This window comes from Danio rerio, chromosome 19, assembly GCF_052040795.2.
Source record: "Danio rerio strain M-AB ecotype USA chromosome 19, GRCz13ab, whole genome shotgun sequence".
NCBI lineage: Eukaryota > Metazoa > Chordata > Actinopteri > Cypriniformes > Danionidae > Danio > Danio rerio.
In genome coordinates this window covers 28,487,553-28,513,548 of record NC_141039.2, presented here as the reverse complement: position 1 = coordinate 28,513,548, position 25,996 = coordinate 28,487,553, and the positions used below count along the sequence as shown (strand labels likewise).

Sequence of the window (25,996 nt, the reverse complement as noted above, 5' to 3'; positions counted from 1 at the left end):
TCAATCCTGGTTTGTGGACATTAAATAAGGTTTATTTGGTACATTAACATAACCAATATCCATAGAGCAGTGGATATTAACATGTATCCTGTCATATTTGCCATGAAAAACAGAGCAAAGTTAAACAAGCATGCTGTGTGTGTGAGAGTGTATCCACGGTGTGTGTGTGCGTGAAATGGTTTGTGACTCATCATCGCAGAAAGGCTTGAATTAACTCCGAAACAAATACATCAAATAGTCATTAGGAAAGTTCTTACTGTAGTGTTTCTCACAAACATTATGCATGATCTGCTTCCTTTATGTCTGTCACAGTGTTGTTTATCTGACATAGTCGGAGATTGAGGCACACTCTAACAGGCAAGTGGGAATGGTGGGTAGGGAGAACTAGCATTAAAGGGACAGGCAACAAGAGCAGCTACATTGTGTTCAGAGCAGAAAATTTCAATGTTCTGAAAGGTATATAAAATAATCTGATGGGTGTTTTGAGCTGAAACTTTACAGACACATTCTGGAGACACAAAACAATTAAATATTGAAATAGGGGTAAAATAAGTGTCCTTTAATTTTTTTTTTTTTTACAAAAAAGGGCATTAATATCTTCTAGATAATACATTTTTTTAAATAATTAGGAAAAAAAAAAAAACTACCAGTTGTTACAGCCCAATTTCACGAGGAAACATTTTACATATTGTCAGAAAAATGGTAAATCGTAAAAATTGTATATTATCTTCTAAAATTAGGACTTTTTAAAATGGAGGCATGCCCTTAAATGCTAGCCATAAACCTACCCATCATATGGGGATGAGCAGCAAATCATACTAAAATGTACAAATTAGATCATAAAAATATTGGGTCATTCTCCATCTGCATAGTAAAGGCTGATTTATACTTCTGCATCAAACGCTGGCATATGCTACAGCGCTGACGCATAGCCCTTCGCCGTGGCCGTCGGCATCACTGACGTGCACCCCTCAAAAAATGTATCTACACGTCGGAACAACGCGTAGCGTAAGCTCTGTGATTGGTCGGCTTGGTAGCACTGACGAATCTGGGCGGGACCGAGAGTCGCGCGAATGGCGCGAGCGATTGTTTACAAGTGTGGAGTCCCGTGAAGGAGCTCCGGATGGAAAGTTTTGTTTTGTGTTTACCTCATAGTTAAAGTTGTTGCACGTCTGCCGGTTCCTGCCTCAAAATGAGCGAGTTTAAGTCGCTTGTACATCCAGAACGTGTTCAGGAAAAGCAAGACAGCAGCGAAGAAACTCGACACAGAGGACCATTTACACCTCACTGCCAACTAGCGTTTCGGAAGTGTTAATGCAGACCAACAGAGACAGCGCGCAGAAGTATAAATGCACAGCTACACGCGTTGCCTGCGCCGTGAGTAAAGCCGGTCACTTGACGCAGAAGTATAAACCAGGCTTTAAGCACCATCCAATGAGTTCTGAAGCTTTTGACTTAATATGAGCAAAAAGACATTGCCTGAAACACTTCAGATTTCATCCTGCTGCTTTTTTCAGCAGTCACATCATCAATAAATACAAGATAACCAGTTCTATTGACTGCATTACATGCCCATGCCCTGTCACTACTAACACCATGCTTCACTGCTTAGGATCATGAGCAGTTCCTTTTCTTCTCTGTACTCTTCTCTTCCCATCACTCTGGTACAAGTTGATCTTGATCTCATCTGTCCATAGGATGTTGTTCCAGCACTGTTTTAGAAATCTTATGCACATTTTTTAGAGCGCTAATCTGGCCTTCCTGTTTTTAAGGCTTACCAATGGTTTACATCTTGTAGTGAAACCTCTGTATGCACTCTAGTGTAGTGTTCTCTTGATTGTTGACTCTGACACACAGACGCCTACCTCCTGGAGAGTGTTCTTGATCTGGCCAATTGTTATGAAGAGTGTTTTCTTCACCAGGGAAAGAATTTGTTGGTCGTCCACCACAGTTGTTTTCCGTGGTCTTCCGAATCTTTTGGTGTCGCTGAGCTCACTGGTGCATTCTTTCTTTTTAAAAATGTTCCAAACAGTTGTTTTGGCCATGCCTAATATTTTTGCTATCTTTAATGGGTTTGTTTTGTTTTGTTTTTCAACCTAATGATGGCTTGCTTGACTGATAGTGACAGCTTTATGGATCTCATCTTGAGAGTTGACAGTAACAGATTCCAAATGCAAATAGTACACTTGAAACTCTGGACCTTTTATCTGCTCACTGTAATGAGGGAATAACACACACCTGTCATGGAACAGCTTAAAAGCCAATAGTCTAATTACTTGTGGACCTTTAAAAAGTGGGAGGCACATATGCAAACTGTTGTAATTCCTACAGCATTCACCTGATTTGGATGTAATTACCCTCAAATTAAAGCTAACACTGTACAGTTAAAGCACATCTTGTTCGTTTAATTGTAAATCAATTGTGTTGGTATAGAACCAAAAATGTTAGAATTGTGTCAGTGTCCAAATATTAATGGACCCTAGTATATTCACAATATTTTATTTAATTACACTAAAATGTCATAATTGTTCTAGTCAAATGCAAAATTATGACTTTTAAAGATCATTTTATTTGTGAAACTAAACTGTGTGATTTATTTTGAATTAAATCTAGTGACATTTTTCTATAATAAAAAATACATATTGTATCTCTAATAGTTTTCTCAATTCCCAGTCAAAAACCACAAGTCTTACTCATTAAAGACTGTTCTCAATAACACACCTAATTTGAAGCATCATTAACATTCAAAGCAAACACTTGGGTTTAATTAAATAATTTGATGTACCTTCATGTAAAAAGAAGTGTTGGGTGTAATTTAATGTTCTAATAAATATATCAAGTTCACCTTGAGTCATAAATGTGAGAAAAATCAGATCAGATTATTACTGCCTTAATGCTTCATTTTCAGAATTTCTAATCATACAGCTTGAGGAAGTAGTGACTATTGATTTATGCTGAATAGAGAATTAATGAATTGTGGCTGTGTCTATAGTGATATAATCTGATAAGTCAATGGCATGATTATGAGACAGAAACCTTGGTCTGACATAATTTTCCAGAAGGAACACGCATGAAGCCAATTCAAGTGAAATAAGAATGGATTTCTATGAAACAAAAATTACCATCGAAATTGAAAGATTTGTTAAGGACACAGTGTTCGATTGCTAGGCTCCAGTTTTATGGAAGTTTTAGCAAGGTTTTTGACTCTTGGTCCTGAAAAGAAAATGGCTGCATAAAAAAAGTATATTTCCATACTATATAGCACGCTAAAAACAGTATGCGAGCCGAGTAGAATGTGCAAAATTATAGAATTTGAAAAACAGAATACAAGAAGATCCCAGACGGCCTACTACTTCCAGCGAGATTCTGAAGTGCACATCCGATGGATGCTATTCTATCCTATAATGCTTTGCAAGAGAATTCATTTAATGGAGTGAAGCTGCAGTCACACTGGACTTTCCATTCATATGCACACAAATGGATCAGAGCGGAAGAGCAAGCTCATGCGACAAGTTTCACAGTTCGCTGCATTGCAAGTTCAAGCTTGGTGAACTCTGAACTGTGAAATCACATCACGTGACTGTGTGAGACCAATCGAAGATCAAAGCATGACCACTATGGACATACAACAGAATTTTGCATGCTCAAACTCTCGGTTGACTGAGGCATTAGGTGACACAACTGATGTGGGTATATAGATCATGACATCATACTACTCACATTTATACTGTATAGAATGTACTTTTGTTATGGTTTAGTATTAAATTAAAATTTTAATGCAGTAGCTACACGAGTAGTAGGCAAATTCAGACGCAGCCAATGATCTTCAGTCTTTAACTTCAGCTATCTCTAATACACCAGTTTTACACAAGCAAAAATACCTTAATTAGCTGCTTTACATGTGTTTAATTAGGGCAGGGCTATTCAATTGGTGGCCCGCAGGCTGAACTTAGACCCTGAGGAAATTTTTATGGCCCTCCAAATAGTGTGACCATCAAAAATAAATTAAGTTCTGTCAAAAAAACGGTCACTATACTTATGAAGTTATGTACATTTGTTCAATACAGCACGAGCTGCAGTTGAAGGCTGCGCAGAGCGCGAGTCACCTGACATTAAGCGAGTGGCGCGATCAGCTGAAATGCAGTGATATCGTTATTAGGGATGCAACCATTAGCCGATTTCACTATTAATCGCACTTTAATTCTTCACAGTTAATTAATCTTAAAGGCTTCTCAATGCTGTGTTTCTGTTGCACGGAACAAAACTGCTGCAAATAAATCAAGAAGTTTAATTGGCAACTATTCGCTAGTTTAAAGTTCCAAGCTTATACACCAAGGCTAATACGCACACACACTGGATTAACTATAACAGCGGGGTGTTCACATATTGCATCTTTTCCACAAGCAAGTTTATTTCCAATATAAGAATACATGCCAATATACATGCGCAAGTGGAGCGACGTCCAATAGACACCATCACATGCTGTAGCGTAGCTTTCAGTGCAATGTAAACAAAATATGTTCGACGAATTATTACAAATTATTAAAATTATGTACAGTATGAACACAGATGATAACAACAGTTCATTTAAATACCTAGCTAATATGAAGCTTAACTGTACATTAGACGTGATAACCGTAAAACCATGATTATTCTTCAGACTATATAATCGTACAACCAAAATCTATAATTGTTGCATCCCTAATTGTTATGCAGTTCAAAACATAACATAAGAATGAGTTTAAATGTAGATGAAGCCTACTTGAGCAATGCACTGCTTTTGTTGTGCTTTGAAATACAACATTTAAATGTTTGTAAAAAAAAAAAAAAAAGTCTTTTGTACAATGCAGTGATGTTACGTAGTTTCAAATCCAACATATTAGCATTTTAATGCAGAAAAATCAAACATGGGTGTCTTATGAGACAAAAATACAATGCATGGGCTCTTGTATGCTGTTGTGTCATCACTCATAGTGCAAGTCATATCTCTCCAGCCCCTCAGTTGGGATGCTTTTCATGAACTGGGCCCCATGACAAACTAATTGAAAAGCCCTGAATTAGGGTTTTAGTTCATCTGCAGAAAAGTCAACTGGATACCCCTGTCCTATCTCCTGAAGAATTCTCTAGCACTGTCCTACATGCACTTGCTGTCTTGCAGACATGCAATAGCCATTAAATGGATGTGTGCATTAAGTCCACAAGTGTGCAGGGTGTCCCTGTCATCCATTCACCATTCAGTAGGGTGTTAATGAGAGCCCCCTTCAAAGCCATTATTTGGCCTTGTTGCACACTTCTGCCAAGTCCACATTGGGGCCGATTCCCAAATGGATCAACGCATGTGCACTTGTGGTCTTGCTGATTTACAATAGCCGCTGATGTCCATGAAACCATAGGTTGTCCCATTTATCATTCCATAAAGGTGCTCGCAGGTTTCCCCTTTGTGGCCACAATGCACCTTTTTGCAGAGCTCACATCTACCCAACAGTCAAAGTGGGATTCTGTCACAGTGCAGACTCAGGGGAAGGCCACAAGGGTTTAAGGTGCGATCTTGGACCTGAGGTGAACTCTGCAGGGAACTTCTACCAAACAGTTGAAGTGTATTTATGAGACTTGTTTCTCTCAACTGACCCATTAAAGGACTATGGTGAGAACTATATTAGGACAGCTTTTGTGTTCATGCAGAAAGGCTTTGAGCATCTACCAGAAAATTTACTACCCATGACCGGAGGACAAATATTAAAGCAGTGACAGCCTCAGAAAAAAGTTAAGGCTGAAAGCAAAAGCTAGCACACCACACACAACGGGGAAGAATGAGATTTTTACATGTTGACAGTGTTACGGTTAGTGTTATGCTGGAAAATAATGCAAGCTACTCAAATTGATCCCTATTCTAATAAAACTGTTTAGCTCAGAACAAACAACATGGCAAAATTATTTATGTTTGATTGACATGGCTAAAATAAAGGATTTTTTTAAAGGGGTGGTCCACTATGATATCATATATTAAACTTTATTTGATGTGTAATGTAGCTGTGTGAACATAAACAACATCTCTGAATGTAATGCGCTCAAAGTTCAATGCAAGGGGAGACATTGGCTACAGAGTTAGCTAAGCAAAGCCTACAACAAACAAAGTTTGGCGACTTCAACAAAAATTCATCCGGGCTAGTGAGGTCACTTCAGCACTTCAGGTTACACGCATTCACCACGCACACATACCCTTCACAGCAAAGGGGTGTGGCCAGAGGCACTGTAATGTCATAGCAGAAAAAGCTAAAATGGCATCCAAACGCTGCTATTTCCACAGAGCTTGTTCTGTTTTTGTATTTGTGCATCTAAAGGACACGACACAAAGAGAGAAGTGCTTATCAGTTAATTTTAAATATGTTCCAGAGAACAAAAAAAAAAAAAAAAAAAAAATATATATATATATATAACTGGGAGAGATTCTGGAAGCTAGCTATATATATATATATATATATATATATATATATATATATATATATATATATATATATATATATATATATATATATATATATATATATATATATAGCTAGCTTCCAGAATCTCTCCCAGTTCAGTGCTGGATTAGGCAAAAAACGTCTCTGTCTGTTTCTCTACCCAGGCGCTTTCCCTGCATTCTACATCTCAGATAATAAACTCGAAAGAGATATGTGAAAGTTTCGTATTACTTACACATGCTTATTCCAAATTTATGTAAAAGACATGTAACGCTTTGAGTTAGATAAAAACAATACAGGATAGCTCGCCTAACTCTTGTTGCAGCAAAAATCAATCAAAGCTCACACGGGTCACATCCCACATCTCGTGCTTTATTTTTCTGTCAACTGTATGTTACAGAAAAATAACTTAGTTCCAGCATCAGAGAAAAATAAATATAAACATCGGTCCTGCACACATGCGGTTCTCGTGTAACATGCGTCTACATACTGTTCACAAACACACGCACGCACACACATAAAATGGCGATTCTCTCTTAAAGGAGCCACACCCTATTTTCACTCATTACAGACACTTGTCAGATTTTATTTTAGAGAGCAGGCATGAGGTTCATCCTTTAATTTTCTGTCTGATTAAGGCTCAAACAGATACTGCTAACAGCTACTCTGATTTACACTATTTATACAGCAGAGGCTAAAATTCCTAAATGAACATCTTTCCAGTGTAAACTAATATTTTCATCAATATTGACAGCAATGAAGTCAATTACATTTTGCCAAAAAAATGACACATAGGGGCAATACCAAAGTAAATGAACAGCGCTCTCTGGCCTCTGCCCGCAAAAGCTACACCTAACATCTATATCTTTTTAAAAATTAGATAAATATTGATTGGCAGGATATACTCTGATTCTGAAGGAGTTTAAACGTAAACTCTTTAACCTTGATTGTTAAAAGACAGCGATTATTTACAGATATGATTCATGATGGGTTGAGATTGAATCCACAAGATGCTTTCCTAGACTCTTATTCTCCCTACCATTTATTCATAATATACAAAAAATTCAACATCTGACTAATGTTTTTACAGTAATAAATATTTTATTGTTGTGGTAGGATGTTAAAAAATATTTATCCATCCCAAATAAGTTGAGTTTTAAGTCACCTATTACACTTACACCTGATTTTCCCATTACAATACAGAATATTGGCATTTCGACTTGGAGATCAAGAGTAGTGTCGGAATTGGGTCACCTATTCGATGATGGCCAAATAAAATCATGACGAGTTAAGGCAGGAATTTATTCTTCCCAGTAAAGATTTTTATAAAATCCTGCAAATTCAGCACCTTTTAGAGTAAGAAGGTAAAGAAGGTAATATACAATTTGATTTTACTGCGATAGAAAAAACTGCTTTTTTCTTCATGTACGTTTAAAAAAATATCTCTGAATTATATACATTGCTGTTTAATACTGGTACTTCCAACATTGATTATTTAAGGATATTATGAGAAAAGGATTTGAGATCTATTTTTAGTGATGAGGAGTGGTTATCTGCCTGCTCAAATATCTATCCTAAAAGTACTTCAATTTTGGTTCATGAGCAAAATGATAAATGTATTCACAGGATTTATCTAACCCCAGTTCACCTCCATAGAATATTTCCCAATTGTTTCCAGCTATGATTCACATGTAAGTTAGACACTGGCACAGTGATGCATGTATTTTAGGGCCGTGACAAAATCAAAATGTACTGGAAAGAGATTCACAAAATGATTTTAAAAAATAATTAAAAAGACTTTATCTTTGTCCCCAAAGGTATACCTTCTGAATTGTACATCAGAACTGTGTCTTGATCATAACAAAGAATGTGTACTGAATTTTTGTATTCACTTGGCCAAAAAATGTATATTATTATTATTATCAACTGCACAGATACCTTCAGTCAATATGTGGCCGAGTCAGGCAACCAGACTCCTCTTCTTCTTCTTCTTCTTTGGCCTTAGTCCAGTATGGTTGTGGGGTCCAAACTTTTTTTCTAATCAACATCACTCATAAATTGATTCCAATATGCTATTGTATTTGCAACATCCTTCTGAGAAGGGCTTTTATTGATCTGTTATTATTCTTACAACTATAGGAAAAGCATATTTTATACCTTTTGAAGAGCCACTGGGTGAAAATTGTGGCAAAAACTGATCCAATCTGCTTTGTTGTACATATTTTAGAAGAGATTGAACCCAAAAACCATTGTAAATTCCTTTGGTGGTATAGGAAAATTATATTTTGTTAAGAATTTCTTGTATGTAAAGAGAAGACCATCTGAATTAAATAATTAGTCCACCAGTACAATTTTGTTCCAAATAAATTAACGGTGTGGCGAAAACTTGTGTTTGTAAATCAAATTCCATGCTAAAAAAGCTTGACGGTAAAATAAAGAAAGTTTCACAAGTATTTACAAAATTATAAGTAAGAAAAAACGTATGTCACCCAACTAGAATAAAATATGGAGGGGAATCATGGTACAGAGCATGCTTGTGGAGGCCAAATGCTTTACTGGTGACATGGAGCTGATCCGCAAATCACAGCTGACCAATCAGAGCCTCTTGTGGAAGGGCCTTTTAGAGGGACTAGGAAATATGACATTTTCATGTTAGCTAAGTAGCTGTATATAATCAAAGTAAGATATATGAAAAAACATGTGATTTTTTTTTTCAAATGAAGCCTGAGCACTCTTTTGCACACTGTTTTGCATCTTATAAACACAACGAGCATTACAAATACCCTCTGGACCACTACTTTACTACCTACTAATATAACATTTTGTGATTTCCAACTGCATTAGAGGTTAAGGACATGCACAGTCCATGGAAAATGCATTAAGGTTATGAGGGTGGTCAAAATGCTTTTTATATGCATCTTTGTTGGATGAAGATGTCAAAAGGATGTGCTTTATTAAGTATTACCATTACAAATATGCCTGTCTTCCTCATTATACTATGACATAAAGAAAGCATTGCCAAATTCCGTTACACAGACAAGTGCAGCGACCGTCTCATGGAAAAATCCTTATTCATCTATTTGATTTGCAGGATGAGGTGAGAACAGTTTTCATGGATTTGTAGTCCAATCTTGTAAACCGCCTCTATGATTTTAGCTGGCTCTGCAAGTCGACCTACTTGGATGACATTTTCAGCTACTTGGTTTGGCTTTAAAGCATTCTCCATAACGCATGCTGTAATACAAAATCCAATCTACTTAGATAGAAGGGCATAGCCAAAGATGAGCCCTTTAAAACTTAATATGTTGAAAAAAATAATCATTCTGCTGTAGGCCTGCTATTATCGCCTTCAGTTTTACAAATTTCAGCTGCAGAACTTCTTGCCTCATCCTGTATCACTACACAGTGGGATATAAAGTCCCCTTGCTTGCCAGTAAAGATGTCATCGTGGATCTCAGTTCCAGATAACCATGACTTTACGAAATCCTCTGATATGGGGGTATAAAAGCTGCCTCTGTGAGATGTTTGGGTGGTTGCTAGAGTGATGTTTCCATCTGGCAAAAACACATTTCTGCTCATTTATTAGTAACTCTCAGCTCCATTCGGCCTGTCCTTGCTATTTGCCAACAGTACCTTCAGACATCATTATTCCTACAAGAGGCAGCATGACAGAAAAATGCAGTGGAAAAGGCTCGGCTGCTCATTTGTGGAACTTGAATTGGCCTTTTTTCCACTCAGGCTAAAACTGAGAACATCATTTCTTTAATGAAAATACTTTTGTTTATGATATAGGGCTGTTGAATGCTTGAATCTGATTGGCTGATAAACATTCATAAGTGTGTACTTTGAGGAAATTGTAGAGCTAAAGTATTTTCAATTTCCAATGTAAAACTCAGTGGTGTGAAATAACAAATTACAAATACTCAAATGACTGTAACTGAGTATTTTCTATTCTCAGTTGTACTAAATTGTACTAAGTAAAATTAAAAATGTGTACTTTTACTTTCCCTTGAGTAGATTTTAGTGAAGAATTGGTACTTTTACTCCACTACTTTCCTTTAATCTGCAGTCACTACTTTATTTTTTCTTGTCTATGGAGATTTAAAAAATCCGTTCTGTGATTCCTGTTTAATTAAATCGCACATAAAAGATAAATCGCATCATCGTGAACTACCTCAAGACATGGGCAATTTATAATTGCAGCAAACTGTTTGGAAGCATTAAAAGTGTCCAAGAAGATGCCCAAAATAATTACAAGCAATGAGCCAGAGACTGTTTAGATGCATGTCACTGATGAGAAAATGACAGATGTTTACTGTATGATGACCACAATGGCCTCAAACACCCAACAGGCACAAGACATCTACATGACGCCAGATTGCCATTGTACCCCAAAGTCTTGGGGATGTTGCATTTTGTTGGGAAATGAAAATCGGGATAACATCAGAACCCAATGTCAGGCCCACGCCAATGTCCAACGTTCAACCTGAAATTAAACAAGTATCAACATCTATTAATGTTACAGCTTGATGTTGTGTGGACATTACCACTATGATGTCATGTTGGATTTTGGTTGCCATACCTGATGAATAAATGTCAGTATTTGATGTCAATATGATGATTTAGGATGTTGGCTCAATGTTGGATTTTGGTCACTTTCTAAAACAACCTAAAATCAACGTCATTTGATGTCGTTATTGGACATCAAAATAACGTTGTCCTTAGACGCTGGCTAGACATTGAATTTTGGTCACCTAACATCACAATCTAAATTTAACCTAATATTAACATCTTATGATGTTGTGTGGCTGCTGGGCAATAACTACTGTAAATGCACTACAGAATGTTACATTTACACGCATCCACAAATTGCATGTAAACACATCAGCTTTTTACAGCGTAATACTCACTACTCTTGAGTACTTTTGAAAGGTCTACCTTTTACTCATGCTTTTAGTAATACAACAGATACTTTTAATTTACTTGCACTACATTTTTTGGCAAATAATGGTACTTTTACTTAAGTACTTTTCAGTATTCTTTCCACCACTGATAAAACTATATCACTACTCTGAATGATTTCACTTATTTTATAACCTATATTAGGCAAGGGGTGAGGTTTACCATTGTTTGGCGTTTAAAAACTGTCAAAAATTTTCTGTTATAAGATTCCTATGGTATATGTAAGGTTTTTTGTATGTGTTTTTTAACAACTATTTAATTAAGACTTTTAGGGTGCCAAGAAAATGACCCTCCATATCAAAATCAACTGGTCAGCCCACGATTCAGCAAACATTTAAAAAAATGGCTTATAAACCAACATCCAAGCCTGCTCTAGACCTCAACAGTGTAATGGCTTTACTTTATATCCAAACAAAAGGAAGATACCCATGCCTTTTTAAATTGTAAAAAAATATGTGTTTTTTAAGCTAATACAGAAAGAAGAGGTCAATTATTTAATTTGATTATTTAGCTGGACATGTTTACTGTTGCAAAATATTTTAAATGTTTCTTAAAATTATATATTTTGTGTTTTTTGGGGAATGTTGTTTTTTACCAAGACATTTACAAAAATATATATTTTAGAGCAGTAATAACAATATTGTGAAACCGTGACATTTTTATCCAGGGATATCACACTGTCAAAATCTTAAACCAGCCCTTGCCTAGCCTATAACAAAAAAATCTAATTAAAAAAGGCTTTGGATGAGATGTGAAAATAGTCCTACACGGATTAAACTGGTTTGAGAAAACAATCCCTGAAAAAGTCTGGAAATACAACATCTGAACTATGTCTTTAGGTGTGGTAACCATAATTTAAGCAAAATAATTGGATCCACAACAAGAGCCTCATCTAAACAAGAAAAACAGAACTGAGCTGCAAATAAAACTGCCAAATCCGGACATGACCCAAAGAACAAAGCAAACACAAGGGCTTAAGTACACATGGAAGATTAACTCAAGACACAGGGGGAACCAATCAAAGACTAACAAAAATTGACTAAATAAGGAATATTGAATCTGAGCAAACTGCTGCACATGCATGAATTTTGCATGCATTTTTGATCTGAAGTCAATTTTTGTAAACCTTTTGATCACAAGTTTGACCTGTTCACTGATAGCCGATTTATGGCCACTGCATTCTCCAATGAAATTCAGGTAGTGTCATAAGAATTGAGGCACAAACCTACAGTCAGTCAAATAATCAATAAAACACAGAGTCCTCTTGTCCACACGCATCATCTTCATTTCTCCAATTTTCTTTTCGTGACTAGCCATGATCGAAATTGAACATGAACATGGCTCAATGCCGCTGAATGTGTCATAGATTGATAATATAAAAACTCTGTAGGGGTCTTCTCGCTTGGGTCCATTTGTAATGAACACTGACTGTTGTACAGTCTGGCATGAATGAAAACTGAAATCCTGCAGAGTGACATGCAAAGCTGGAAACATGTTCTTATAATGTGATAAACAACAAGCGCAAAGGACTATTATAAACCATACAGTGTGAACCTGGCCTAATGGTTTACAAAAAAGCTCAAGGAAGGAACACCACTAAAAAAATATATTACAATATAACCTATTTAAAATTAAAACATACAGAAAGTCTAATCAATGAGGCTAAAAGCAGTAACAGTCAAACTTTGTGCATTGCTACACTGATTAGAAGAAACCAGCAAGTCTCCAACTGTTGATTATTGCTCTCCTTGGGGAAATGATGAATAATTAAATTAAAAATGTTGATGTGTTGATGTCAGAAGCAGAAAAAAATGTAGCAACACGCATCTGAATGATTAAGATGTGCAAGTGACTTAAAATAAAGACTGAAGACTAAAGACTATCTTGGTCTAGTGCCATATTTTTTCTGAAAATGATTTCAGATTTGCATGTTTCAAGTCTACTACCCCTGAGTCAAGTGCAGGGGTGTCCAATTCTGTCCTGAAGTACCAGTTTCCTGCATATTGTAGTTCCAAGTTTTAAAAAGGAACAACTTATCAATTTTTAAGCTTCCTTAAGGATTTTCGCAAATGTGTGAAACATTTTTTTTAGCATTCTTAAGCAACCCCTGACAAAAAAAAACTAAGCTGAAGTGAGTGCTTACTTCATCTTACAAAAAAAAAAAAAAACCCTGTTACTCATTACTCAACCAAACACTTTCAGTAAATAAGAAAATCACTGCAAAAATATTTGCATGATGCTACACCCACACCACTAGGTGTCAGTACCTGTCATACTGGCCAGAGAAGTACACAAATTTGTTGTTTAACTGTTTGTCAACACAATTATTTAATCAGCCAATCCCTTGGCATAAACTTAATGTACTGTATGTAGGCATATCCGCTTGTTAAGTGTGACGTCACATGGAGCGGCTTCCAGGTCCAAGCACTCTATTCAACTGAATGGGGAGATTCATGAAATGGTAATAATAAATGTTTACAAAGCGATTTAATACTTTCGAAAGTCACGATCGCAATATATATGTCCATGCCTAATATCCGATGGCCAGAAAGTGATTCATTGTTTTATAAATTGTTAAAATTTTGGTATTTGTTATGCAGCAAGCCCAGAGATTGTTGTGTACACTATGACTTTAAGTAAAATTAACTTTAACGTGTGATAGGAATAAAAAGTGATCATAAACGAATGATTTCTCCACTCAAGTGAATGGCGGCTTGGACCCGGAAACAGTATTACATACGTCACAAACACGTCACCACTTAACAAGCTGATAGACTGGAGGAACTATGACGTCAATTTGAATACAAAAACCCGGAAGCGAGTTTGCATTTTAGCAGTTCCGGTTCCCTCGTCCCAAAGTCAATGGTTTTTTTTCAATGGGGTATCAGTAAAATCGCTTAAATAAGGTTCGTGGCCAACACAAACTCAAAATACTTTCATGTTTTGTTCTATGACATAAAACACATCAGTTACAGCACACTCTTAAATTTTTAAATCGGTTATGCTTCTTTAAAAAGACGGTTGCTATCAAGTTGAAATTCAGATTGTGTGCAGATAATTCCTTCACTTGTAAAGGCTGTCGAGACAGATTAATTTGTTGATCATTTATTTTAATAAACAATATTATGAAGATACTGCTTTCTAGTGCAGCCTGTCTCTTTCCTTCTCTCAGTAATGCAAACGTATGAATAAATGTGTAAAAAAAAATACATGCATGTTAACTGTCATTTTAATGTGATCAAGTGATTTTTCCTCGGGTTTTTCTTCTTCATCTGAACACATTTAACTCTGTCATAACTGCAATATTTACACTCCTCCGTAAAATGTACAGCATGTGACTGTATGGGCTGCTTTTCAGTGTATTTTGTGACAAAAAAGGAATATTGAATGTTGCTCTGTGTCCATGATGATGGAACTTGCAGGCATTTGATAGACTTGTTTCTCACGCCTCATTTCTGTCGTCTGTTAAGGTAAGCAGGTTGTGTGCACACGAGCAATACACTTATTTAAATATGTCTTATGATAATACTATGTAGGCAGATTTATACAAACAGTTTTAAAACTTTTAGAACAACCGTAAAGCAACACAGATGTATTTCCCACGTAAAAATGATCCAAAAGGCACATAGGTCTATGTGTTTTTGCGTATTTATTTGTTTATAATATATACCGTGGATTATAATATAATAAACAGAGAGATTAACTCTTTGTCATGGAAATTATTTCTAAAAAATAAGCTTGAAAAGTTGCCTGTAGCAGGGTGGTGTTGACGTCACAGGCAAGCGCCCCGAGGGCTCTGTAGTCCGTATATAGCCTAATGTTAGCTTTTTTAATTCTTGCGTTTGTATTTAAGATCCAAAAGTGCTCAAAGTTGTATTTTCGTGTGAGGATTATCCGGCTGGACAAAACGTGTAAGTGTAATGAACAGTGTTTGAACACAGAGCTTATTATTTGCAATCTTCGAAAAGCCTATGGAAAATCCCATAGGGATTTTCACGAGGGAACCAGTTTTATGCTAGCAGCCGATTAGCCTACAAAGTGACATCATAGTTCCTCCACTCTATAGATATTAGCCCCTTTTACACATACAGCCTTTCCGAAAAATTGCCGGTAAAAAGGGATCATGTGTGAACAGGCGCTTTTTGAAAATACCGGAAAATTGGTTCTGGCAATTTTCCATAAAGAGAAGTTGTAACATTACAGTTAATCTCCCGGAAGGCTGCTTTGTGTGAATGCTAAAGGAAAAATTGCAGGAAAGCAAAAGGAAAACCTAAAACATGAACAAAGTGCCATGTTTAACTATTATCATCACCTTTTGGACTATTATGAACTCGGAAAAACGGAATTACTTTTTAACAAGAGGTTACACATGCAGGTGAATATTGAAGATACAGACGAGAGGTTTGCACTGACTGTTGGCTATATGTTACGTGTTGTTTTCTAAGCTAAATCAGGTCTAAATGTATGCTGTATGTAATTTGTCTGTAATCTGTAACCTATTGGAGACTGTAAGGGGCTGTATGCATTCATAAATGTTGCATTTATTTATTTATTTTATATAATTGTAGACATTACAGTAGACTGTTTTGCACTATAATTGATCTGCAGTTATAATCAAATCCATAGAAAGTTTAGTAATGATCATTTATACGCAAGTATTTTTGTGTATTAAGCATCTGTTTTTCTCATATAATATGTGAACCACTCAGTGGAAATGGGCCATAAATAAAAGTGAAACCATCAAAAGAATGACGGACCCCCCTCATGTTTAATACAAGTGCAGCCGTTTAGCACTCATTTCTGGTTAGTGATGGCAGAATGTAATGTATTTTGAAATGAATGTGTTAATGATCTTTTCCGGAAAAATTCTGGAACGTCCTTGCCTGCGTGAACAGCACATATTTTGATCTACTGGTAAAGTCGTTCTAGAAATTTTCTAGTTATTTACCGGTATTACTCTGTGTAAAGGGCTATTGCAAAGGTGATTTAGGTGGCTTTCAACATGGTATATCAGAAGTATCCCAGAAACTTGCAATTTTCAATCTGAAAAGGAGAAAAGAAACAGTGAGTGGTGGTTCTGTAGGGAAATGATTTGTCGATGCCAGTAGTCAGAGGAGAATGCCCAGATTGGTTCCAGCAAATAGAAAAACAACAGTAACTCAGAGAGAAAGAGCATATCGGTGGCACTCCTGTCATCTAAGAATAAGACACCGAGACCATTCACAGAGGCGCACCAAACCAGGACAACAGAAGATTGGAAAAAAGGCTGCCTGCTCTACTGTTCATGATTATGCTGTGATATTTGGATGATAGAGTCAGAACGGGGGAAACATAAAACCACGGATGCTATCGGTATAGTTTAGTCTGGTGTTGGTGCTGTAATAGTGGGGAATATTCTCCTGGTCCTGACCCACTTTGGCTCCCTTAAACACCAAGAAGGCAATATTAAACACCACAGCCTACATAAGAATTTTCCCTGATAGAGTCCATCCCTTTATGACTACAGCATTCCTTGTGATGGCTACTCACATCTAAACAAGCACACATACAGTGTCTCATAAGGTTTTTATACTCGATAGCAATAAAGAAAAAAAAAGAGTTGCTACAACAAAGTAACTTTTGAGTCACTTTTTCTCTTACCCTTCAGAGGGATTTTTATTAGCTTTCAGCCGATGGCAGTAAATGTTTATAAGGCACTGTGACTAGACAATGCCGTACACACAGAAAACACAAAGACGTGATGTAATTAGTGTATTTGTTTGCTCATTGTGATTCCTGGCATGTGGCTCTAGTTAAGATCTGTTTGTCTTTGTATTTGTCCTTGCCTTGTATTTTTATTTAGATTTCATCTGGACACAGTTAAGCCAAAAAGTTTGGCCATGCATATAAGAGGCTTTAGTTAGTAGCAACTGCTAAGGCAACCTTTGCTATTACTCTTCTTCATAGGGAAAAGGATTTAAATACAAAAGCCTATAAATACAGTTTTTCCCCCCAAAAGGACACAATACCTCAAGTCATAAAGCTTGTAACACTAGAGGTGTACAGTAGAAAACACACACACACACATATACAGTGGGGGAAATTAGTATGCAACACGTTACCATTTTTATCAGAAAACATATTTCTAATTATATATCTGATTCTACAGCTTGGTTTTCTTTTTCTGAAACTATTTGAGAGTTTCCTTGACTGTGTTTTTGGATCATTGTCTTGCTGAAATGTCCACACTGGTTTCATCTTCATCATACTGCTAATGTAGATGTTGGACTAAAGCAGTTAATATTCATTTACAATGCCAAAGGGCAGAGGATTGCTGAAGAACTCCTGGGAGATTTCAGCTGCTGTCTGTCTGGACATTCACTGCCTTTTTACACCTCTTTCTTCATGTGTTCAATATTTTTTCCTGTGTCATTTTGTTACACATAACTTTATTTGTGAACTAATTAGTTTTCTTTTCTTATATATATGTAAATTTCTTTGGATGTTATCAACATCCAGTGAAAATTTCAAGTGAACAGCACCTTTAAAAATAAGTTTTCTGAGAAAAATTGTGACATGTTGAAGATTTACAGTTGAAGTCAGAATTATTAGCCCCCTTTTGATTTTTATTTTCTTTTTTAAATATTTTCCAAATGATGTTTAACAGAGCAATGACATTTTTACAGTATGTCTGATAATATTTTTTTTCTTCTGGAGAAAGTCTTATTTGTTTTATTTCTGCTAAAATAAAAGTAGTTATTAATTTTTTAAAAGCATTTTTGAGGCAATATTATTTAAGATATTTTTTTTCGATAGTCTACAGAACAAACCATCATCATACAATAACTTGCCTAATTACCCTAACCTGGCTAGTTCACCTTATTAACCTAGTTAAGCCTTTAAATGTCACTTTAAGCTGTATAGAAGTGTCTTGAAAAATATCAAGTAAAATATTATTTACCGTCATCATAGCAAAGACAAAATAAATCTGTTACTAGAAATAAGTTTTTAAAACTATTATGCTTAGAAATGTGCTGAAACAATCTTCCCTCCATTAAACAGAAATTGGGGAAAAAAATAAACATGGGCGCTAATAATACAGGGGGCTAATAATTCTGACTTCAACTGTACATTCCTCACTGTATATACATACAGTAAATATAATTTAATTTTTGAAAAAGATTTTTCTAGGCTTCATGCTTGCTGTCACAGATCATAAAAGGCAAAATCACCCTATATATACTGAAGGAGGATCTGAGTCACAACAGAGTCTAGAAAACCACTGGCAACACAAGCAGCTGCAAAGAAACTTAAAAAAAAAACTAAAACAACTTGCTAAAAAAAAATCTGAACACCCTAGCAACCACAGAGAACTGTACTAAAAACAGCAACCCAATATGGTCATGTAAAAGTCCCCTAAATTATTAACATTTATCAACTTTTTTTTACATGATCAAAACTGAAAAAGACAACCCCCTATGTTTCCTCCTGCCTCTCAAATCTCTTAATAGTTTTGGTAATTGTATTTGGTAATTGTAGTTTACAGGACTTTTTGCTTACTAAAAAATCTTTAATGCATTGAAATAATATTTACAAATATGAAAAGCAAAGTTCTTCTTAAATAAAATGCTTTGAACCGAATTTAAAAAAAAATATTATTTAATAATTTTATTGATATGCTTTTAAACAAGACGTCTGTTAAAACTGATTTATATTGCAAGGTATAAGAGTTTGCACATCTGTGGAATAAAAACACATGCATCCCTACACCAACATGTAGACATTTTTTCCACTGTGGCACAGTTGGAAATATATCTCACAGACTTAACAAATCTAACTACAGACTAACATCTCACCTTTTGGCTAATGGCATCATGTTCTCAACAATCTTATAAACTGTAAATATTTCACCAGAAGCTCACTAAGAAGTGAACATAATATTTATAATTACACATTAAATTAAGCAATAAAAAATAGAAATATATGATTGGAATTATAAACTTATATTATTATTTTGTTTAACATTTCCAATGACCAATTCCAGGAACAGGCTGGGATGGACAAGCTTTATCATCAATAATACACAATCAAGTATGACGAACATTTTGTCACAATTCACATAGAGCTGGGCTGCTACTATACTTTCATCCTCCTACAGCATCCTCTGTACTCATGTATGAAAGTGACTTGCTTTCATTATCCACAATCAGTGCATGTCACGTAGACTCTTTGATGTGGACAAATACACTTGAAAAAAGCAATAGCTGTACAGTGACTCATTTCTTTAGGCTAATTTACTATGATTGCCTGAGCTGTTTCTCAGTGTGTGGTGGAACCCACTCCACAAATTACATTGGCACGCTGTATAGTATTGTGTGGCAAATAGCAATATTGACCAAAGAAATAGAAAAATAAATCTCAGTGTTTTGGAGATTTCTTTTCTGCAATGATAATTAAGCAATATTGTGCAGCATATATTTTGGGCTATTTGTGAAATAAAGAAATTATTAAGAAAAATCACTTTAAAACTGTCAGTTTCTGTCACTGAATCATTTATTCATGACTAAGTTGGAAAAGAAGCAAGTGTATGGACCACTGATGCTTACTTAATTAAAAAAATAATAATTTAACAGATAAAAACAGATTAATTTAGAAAGTAAAAGTGGTGGAAAGAGTACTGAAGATCATACTTAAGTAAAAGTACCATTGCTTGCTCAAAAATGAAGTGGTGAGTAGTGAGTATTACACTGTAAAAAGCTGACGTGTTTACATGACATTTGTACAAGTGTGTGTGTGTGTGTGTGTGTGTGTGTGTGTGTGTGTGTGTGTGTGTGTGTGTGTGTGTAAACGTATAATTCTGTAGAACATTTAGTGATTTTTTTCATTTCATTTCACGATATAGTCAACATTCATCATACAGTTAACATCCATCGTCATCCCGCCAGTGACATGTAATCTAAACATGCAGTCTCTCTTCGTCATTACGTGTATTGATTTTGGACATCTTCTTGGACACTTTTAAAGCTTCCAAACAGCTAGTTGCATTTATAAATTGCCCATTCCTTGAGGTAGTTCAGTATGATGCGATTTATCTTCTTTGTGTGATTTGATTGGACAGGAATCACAGGACTGATTTTTCTAATCCCCACAGACAAGAAAAAAATAAAGTAGTGACTGCAGGTTGAAGGAAAGTAGTGGAGTAAAGTTAATAATACTGTGCTAAAAATGTACTCAAGGGAAAGTAGAAGTACACACTTTTAAAACTGCTTACTAAATTACAATTTCTGAATAAAACTTCTCAATTAAACTTTACACCACTGGAAAGTAAACATTACAGTGTTACTTTGAGATGCACTGTACAGATGTTATGTTCTGTCTTCATTTATTTGGCAAAGAAAGAAAAAAAACGTATTTGAGAAGTCACTCCAGGTCAACTTGCTTGTTGAATTGTTGTAAATTTTAAATTGATTGCATTTTACACCTTAAATAAATATATAAAAGAACAAAACCCAAACGGATTTTTGCTTTTGCAACTATAATTATAAAATCATTCTTATTAGCTTCTGCACCCATTATAAGCCTACTGCTTTAAGTTAAATTCAATATCAAGAGCCAATTACAATTAGAGTGAGAAGCTAAACTCTCACTGAAAATTCAAAAAGACATGGCATAGTTTAGCAGTAACACCACAGGAAAAAAAATAACTTTCATCATTAAAATAGCTCTTTTAAAAACTTTGTAAAATATCTAAATAGCCTTTACAATAGTCAATATGAAATACTTTGGTTAATAACATATTATTTTGGTTAATAACTACAATAATTTACCACAAAAGGTGTTCAAACAGATGGTAGGTTAATGGTAAAAATAGCTTAACAATACTAAACAAAACAAAAACAAACAAACAATACTTCAAACACTACCATATGTATGGAGTCAAATGTAATATTATACAATGTAAATAATAAAATGATTACTGAATAAGGGTGAATGTTGGCGAAGTATTGTAACGTTAGCCTACCGTTGGAAGTTTGTAGTTTCTACTGGGATGAATGACGTGAGCGCCACTGTCTGCACTCCATGAGTTAGTTGTCGTGTCGTGTAGTTGAACTTCTGTGCAGCTCCTGGTCCATGTCGTAAATGGCGCCGCCACATTTATACAACTCATGTTTTACTAAAAACAAGCCATTTTCATCAAAATGTCTATAGTGTTTATTACAATCAGATGCAACGTGATTAGAGATAACGCACTCGGTAGCGTTGGGTTCATGGCCACGCCCACTCAAATATCATTGGTACAAAATCTCACTTCGGAGAAAGCAAGAGCATAGCAAACAAAACTAATTTTAAAGAAATTTTGAAAGATAAAAAAAAATTAAAGAAATCAGATTTAGTGTACAACTCATCTGAAATAAATAAATGCATGAATGAAAAAAAAAAATAAACAAATAAATAATTGAACTTGTGGAAATTGTAAATTAATATCTCAATATCTTAGCTTGTTTCTGCGTTTTTATTTCACCTTTTCCTCACATTTACAACAAAAGTTGTATCAACAACAAAATCTATCTATCTATCTATCTATCTATCTATCTATCTATCTATCTATCTATCTATCTATCTATCTATCTATCTATCTATCTATCTATCTATCTATCTATCTACCTGTCTGTCTGTCTGTCTGTCTGTCTGTCTGTCTGTCTGTCTGTCTGTCTGTCTGAAACACTGGCCAATTTATTGTTAGAGATTTCATAATTAATTTTTCATTGATTGCATATTCCACCAACAAAAGCAAAGTGTGAAGATTTAATTAGCAAAGTATTAATAAAACATTTTTGCTTAAAATATTACAATGCACACAACATTGTGGGTGACATATCAGACTTCAAGAGAAGACAAATTGTTGGTGCACATCTTGCTGGTGCATCTGTGACCAAGGCACCAAGTCTTTGTTATGTAGCAACGGTATCCAGGCTAATGTCAGCATAGCACCAAGAAGGACGAACCACATCAAACAGGATTAACTGTGGACCAGGATGTCTGGGTGCCTTTGGATTAAATGCAAAAAACATAAAAACCACAGCTGCCCAACTCACAGCAGAATAAAACGCACAGCTGCCCAACTCACTGCACCTCAACTCTCACGTTTTGACCAAAACGGTTCATTGGGAGCTCCCTGCACAGGGTCAATATACATGGCCAGGCTGCCAAATGGGCACACTGGCAAGGACTTCCAAACCATTGGAGGATCGTCTGTAACCAATGGTTCAAACTATGTATCCTGTCAATGGAGAAAGTGATTTGATGAGCATGAGTGTGAAGTTGAACATCTCCCATGGCCTGCACAGTCACCAGATCTCTAAATATTATTTAGCCCCTTTGGAGTGTTTTGGAGAAGCGAGTCAGGAAACCTTTTCCTCCACCAGCATCCCGTAGTAACTTGGCCATTACTAAATGAATGCCTCAAAATCCCTCTGGCCACTGTGCAGGACTTGTATCTGTCATTCCCAAGAGGTATTGATGCTGTTTTGGCCACAAAAATTGGCCCTACATAACAATGAATTGCTGTGGTCTAAAACCAGGTGCTTCAGTTTCACTGTCCTACATCTATCTGCCTGTCTTTCTGTCTATAAAATGATAGCACATGATAATATAAAAACCTGTTTTACATTTTGATATGCATTTAATATTATTTATATGCTTCCTGCTGCCCTCAGATGATGTGGTCCGAAATCAAACCCTGGTCCCAAACAGAAGGCAAATGTGCTATAACAAAAATAATGAACTTTTGGCTAACCGGGAGCCCATCTGCTCACTACAGGAGGGTAATTGGGCTGATCTGGTCCTGTAAACATTGCGAACAAGACCAGCATAAATGTCTGGTTAGAGGCAATTCAGGTCCAAGCAGGCGCATTTTATGTTTATAGAGCCTCTGCAGATCCTCTTTATTGAATCAAATGTTTTTAGTGTCAACCCATCCATATTACACTGAGCTTAAGCAGAGACTATGTGGAGGTCACTAACAGAAACACAGTGGCCTTCTAGAAAGATTATGGACGACAAATACCCACAAATTCATAATTAAGCATTGTTTGCTAATTCGCATTGCTTACAGTGGGTGCACCATTATATTTTTGAATTAACTTAAGCTTTTGTGGTTGTCATTGTTGTGATTGTGAGATTGGATCTGAAAACTACCGTGCTTTGTTTGTGGAGGGTGCAGACAAAATTATTGACATTTTAATTAAAGCAAAACATTAAGAAAAGCATCCGAACTAGCAAAGCATACAGGTGATGATGATTTTGGAGCATTGGCGCCGCCTGCAGTCTGAAAGTGAACTCGTATATTTACATTTACAGACGAATACAACTCATGAGAAATGATGAATAAACAACTTATTCATGAATTATCTGTTTTATAAGTCTGCCATTATAGGTACTAGGTTTTTTTTTTTTACTTTTTACTCTAATTCATGTTAATTCATACACTCAGTACAGGACTTTTGCTGCTTGTTTAAACTTGTTTAAAATGAGTTAATTTTTTTAACAATTGTTTTGCCACAAATTAAGAACTCTGATGTCAATTTTCAAAACTCTAGACACAAAATATACATCCATCGGCAATATTACACATGTTTGCAAAAGTCTTAACTCTGTTTTCAAATGCTTGCATACAATACACACAAGATAAAGATCATTTGTTCATTAAATTAAAATCACCTTTTTAAGTTGAACATCAAATTGATCCCATTTTGAAAAATGCAACTCAATATTACATTTGAAATAACTGACTATTCATTCAATTAACATGATGTAACTTTCAACTACAAGCACTCAAAATGATAAATAAGTGTTGCATTACTCTTGATGCATAGAAAATGATGAACAATATTACATTTTTAGATTACAAAGGTTTCAGGATATCAAATGACATCAGTTACCAAGATGACCCAACTGGACTACATTATTTATAGATATCATTCTTATTCATCCTCATTTCATATGGTGTCTATGTTGCATGTACCTATATATGTACTAACATACAATGTTGTCATACTTGACAATACTGTTTTCATTACTGTATGCAAAAAAGTCCAATCACAGCAAACCAATAAGGCCTGGATTCACATTGACAGAAGTTTTTTTTCATGATTCTTGAGTAATAAAAACACCATTGTGATGTGAAGTAGAGCCTGTGGCCATCTCCAGAACACCAGACTGATGGAAACACAGATCCTCAAAAAAGAAATCTGATATATGGATATATATACAAATTACATATGTGACAATGACATACTTGTTCATATGTACTTCATATACATAAAATATTTGTCATACATGTGCATTTTTAGTACGTGAATATATTACATATTATATTCTATATTTTACCTACATATACAGCTGAAGTCAGAATTATTAGCCCCTCTTTGAATTAATTTTTTTCTATTTATTTTATTTCTCAACTGATGTTTAACAGAGCAAGGACATTTTCACAGTATGTCTGATAATATTTTTTGTTTTGGAGAAAGACTTATTTGTTTTATTTCAGATATAGAATAAAAGCAGTGTTTAAAAAAAAAAAAAACACTTTAAGGACAAAATTATTTGCCCCTTTAAGCTATATATTATTTTCGACAGTCTACAGAACAAACCATTATTATACAATAACTTGCCTAATTACCCTAACCTGCCTAGTTAACCTAATTAATCTAGTTAAGCCTTCAAATGTCACTTTAAGCTGTGTGGAAGGGTCTTGAAAAATATCAGATCAAATATTATTTACTGTCATCATGACAAAGAAATAAATAAATCAGTTATTTGAAATGAGTTTGTAAAACTATTATGTTTAGAAATGTGTTGAAAAAATCTTCTCTCCGTTGAACAGCACTTGGGGGGAAAAATAAACAGGAGGGCTAATAATTCTGGGGGAGCTAATAATTCTGACTTCAACTGTATAAGATATTTTATATAGGTGTCCACATGGTTGTATATGAACACACACACACACACACACACGCACACGCACACGCACACGCACACGCACACGCACACGCACACGCACACGCACACGCACACGCACTTTCCTTACATAATGTGTGATTGTTAAATAATTTGGGTGAACTAAAGTTATGGTCCTGTGCTATATGTATGATAAAAGGATTACGTGAACCAATGATCCTGCAAATGCAAGACTTCTTTAAGGAAATGAAGGCAGCATGCAAAGTTTTGAACACAGGAGAGCTTGTGTTAAAAGTAGTGACTATTTTGAAAATTGACATCAAGAGTTCTGAAATTACAGGGGGACAACTTAATTGTTTTAAGTTCAATCAACCTAAATTTGTAAAAACAGTTAACTTCATTGATTTGTATTGGGACAATATAAAGGAATTGTGTTGAACCCAGCATTTTTTAACAGTGTGCGCTGTTCTTTAATGACAAACGTGTTTTCAGAATTTCAAACATTCATTCATTTTCTTTTCAACTAAATCCCTTTATTCATCAGGGTGGCCACAGCTGAATGAACCGCCAACTTTTCCAGCATATGGACGCCATCATTGGGAAACACCCATACACATTCTTGCACACTATAG

General features: G+C 35.4%; 1 protein-coding gene across 2 annotated transcripts in view; it reads right to left on the bottom strand.

Moving 5' to 3' along the window:
* The window catches only part of npr1a (natriuretic peptide receptor 1a), a 238,772-nt gene extending 217,180 nt beyond the window's left edge, over window positions 1–21,592 (bottom strand). For both annotated transcript variants that reach the window (XM_087294615.1, XM_087294617.1), the window contains exon 1: window positions 21,427–21,592. The gene's annotated coding sequence lies outside the window, so the exon portion shown is untranslated. The remainder of the gene's footprint in view (window positions 1–21,426) is intronic.
* Window positions 21,593–25,996: the final 4,404 nt, after the last annotated feature.